Source organism: Bison bison, unplaced genomic scaffold (assembly GCF_000754665.1).
Source record: "Bison bison bison isolate TAMUID 2011002044 unplaced genomic scaffold, Bison_UMD1.0 scf7180017864326, whole genome shotgun sequence".
NCBI lineage: Eukaryota > Metazoa > Chordata > Mammalia > Artiodactyla > Bovidae > Bison > Bison bison.
The window spans coordinates 5,708,524-5,711,625 of NW_011494898.1; positions in this window are offsets into that span (position 1 = coordinate 5,708,524).

Genomic DNA, 3,102 nt, shown 5'->3' on the forward strand with positions numbered 1-3,102 from the left:
TTTGAAATTTTAGAGCTAGGCTGTGCATAGGCTCAGTTTAATGGACTTTCTTGGTGGGGGGAGAATGCTTCCAATTACATAAAGAAAGTAATTTCTTTTGCAGGAACTAATTTTTTTTGGAGAGGACAAAGAAAATAATGTTTAGTAAACTCGTATTCACTGAACTAACTTTTTTGGAAGCATGCCCTTTGACCTGACACCATGCTAGACACAGATACAAAAATGAAAAAGGCATCTATCTTGTCCAGACTTCGTTGCTGCTGAAAAAGGCATCTATCTTGTCCAGACTTCGCTGCTGCTAAGTCATGTCCGACTCCATGCGACCCCATAGACGGCAGCCCACCAGGCTCCTCCATCCCTGGGATTCTCCAGGCAAGAATACTGGAGTGGGCTGCCATTTCCTTCTCCAGACTTTAGCAGTGGATAAAGAGAAGCAAAGAAATGGTGTAACAGACAAAGCAAAAGAAAATACCAGGAAATTAGAAGTGAGACAGTGAGAAGTGAGGATAGAGGGAGGAACAAAAACTGTGTCTCAAGATTTTGGCCTTAAATTTGGGAGTGATGTGGAGCCATTAAACAGAAGTGATGATCAGATTTGATTTTATAAGGATCATGCTGTTGTCAGTGTGAAGACTGGGTTGCAGTTGGGGAGATCAAAGGCAGGACCAGCTCCAATCTTCATAAAAATCATTCCAAAGCATTCTGCTACCTCCCTGGCTGTTCTCTAATTCACTTCCTCTTGTCCCCAAGACATAAGATTTATAATCTTTAAAATGCTATTTACTTTCCAAGTATTTAGGTTTTCCCAGATATCTGTTACTGACTTTTATTTCCATTTACTTTGTATGACTTGAATCCTTTTATTGTTATGGAGACTTGCTTTATGGCCCAGAATATGATCATTGTAGTACATGTTCCATGTGCTCTTGGAAAGAATGTGTATTCTACCATTGTTGGGTATTGCTGCATTCTATGTCACGTGCATCAAATTGCTAGTTTTTGCTCAAGTCTTCTATATACTTACTGTTTAGATTTTTTTTTTCTGTTAAGTCGTTCATTAAAATTGAGCCTATGCATAATCTAGCTCTAGAATTTGTCTTCTTGTTCTAACATTGAAAGAAGTTTTCAAATCTCCAATTATAATTGCAGATTTGTTAATTTCTCCTTATAGTTTTACCAGCTTTTACTTCAAGAATTTTGAAGCTGTTATGTAAATAAGTATTTAGGATTTTTGTGTCTTCTTGCTGAATTGACCCTTTATTTGGCATTATGAAATATTCTTTATCTTTGGTAATATTCTTTGCTGGGAAACCTACTTGGTCTGATATTAATATAGCCACTCCTGCTTTCTTTTGATTAGTGTTAGTATGGTGTATCTTTTTCTACCTTTTTAATCTGTTTGCCCTTTATTTTCAATATATGCTTTTTGTTGGTAGCATATAGTTGGATCTTGTTTTTTCATCCAATCTAGACAATCTCTGCCTTTTAATTGGGGTATTTAGAATATTTATATTAACTCTTTTCAAAAGATAATTGACTGTTTAAGCAAAAATAATAACAAAGTGTGGAGCTTATACTATATGCAGAAGTAAAACATGAGGCCACAATAGCACAAAGGCAAGAAGAGATAAATGAGTTTTTCATTATAAGCTTCTTAAACTATATGTCAAGAGATCACTTGAATGTAGACAGGTATGTTAAAGATGTACATACTATAACCCTAAAGTAATCACTGAAATAAAAGAGTTGTAAGTAATAACCAACAAGAGATTAAATGCAATCATAAAAAATACTCAATCCAAAAGAAAGCAGAAAAGGAAGAAAAAGAGAACAAAGAAAAAATGGAAACAGCAAGATGATATATTTAACATAAACATATCAACAATCACATTAAATGCAAAAGCTCCAAACACCCTGATTAAAAGGTAATGATTTTCAGATTGTGTAAAAGCAGGTATAAAACCACTCATCAGGTACTGAGCTAAGTAGCTTACACAGTCTCATGAAATCCTCTTTAATAAGCATGATGTTATCATCATGTCTTCATTTCAGATATTTAAAAAATGAGCCTCAGAGAGGTTAAGTAACTTCTCCAAGTAGCACAGCAGGGCACTTCAGAGTGCTAATGAGCATATAATCCTTGCTTCATTCCCTTCCCTCCATTTCAGCAGCACTGAGTACCTGTTTCATGGAGCTGTGCCACATGACAACTTCTGTAACTGCTTGAGATGGAGTCCAGTTTAACCATCTGAGTGACCATGGTCTGTGTATTACATCCACTTACTTACTCTCTAGCTTCCTCGTCTGTAAAATGGAACTAATGCCTGCCTCAGTGTTGTTGTGATGATAGATTCAGAAAGTCCAGTGGGTCGTGTATGTTAAATGGGGGTGGGTAACTGTTGTTACTTTCAGCTGTACCCTGAAGATCACACAAGAAATAACAATTTGTACAATTCCATGTCAATACCAAAACAGTGTTAGAGAAATGTGATGTTCACTATCTTCCTCTTTGACTTGCAACATTACAGAAACAGATCATAGTGGTAACTGTCTCATTTCTAATTTTCAGCATTATATGAAGTTCAGGTTTCCTCTTTGAGAATTTAGCAATGTAATGATCAGTCTTCTTCTAGAGAAACCTTTCAACTCAACTGTTATATTTATGAATGAATTTTTTTCCTCAGAGTAAAAATGTCATTTGTTTTCTAGATTGAAGGGTTTAGATTTCTTACACTTTCACATTGTATACCTATACTGGCAACCTGGAAGGAATAACTTCAGCTTAGGTTGTATTATTATAATAGTAACTAAGAAAAAAGAATTTGCCCAATCATTATCTTATATCTGCTATTTTAGTATGTAAATTAAAAAATCAGAATGCGATCTTGGGAGTTAATAGACAAAACCAACCAAACAAATGAACAAAAAAAACCGCCACATATGATTCCAGCATCATATAGAACCTTTAAATATATTTTCTTTCAATAGAGAGTATCGGTAAAATAAAAGTTGTTTAGATACATGATGATTGTCAGCTAAGAAGGAAGCCAATCAGTCATTCCATATAGCACTGCTTTTCTGAGCAAATAACTGAAAGAGACA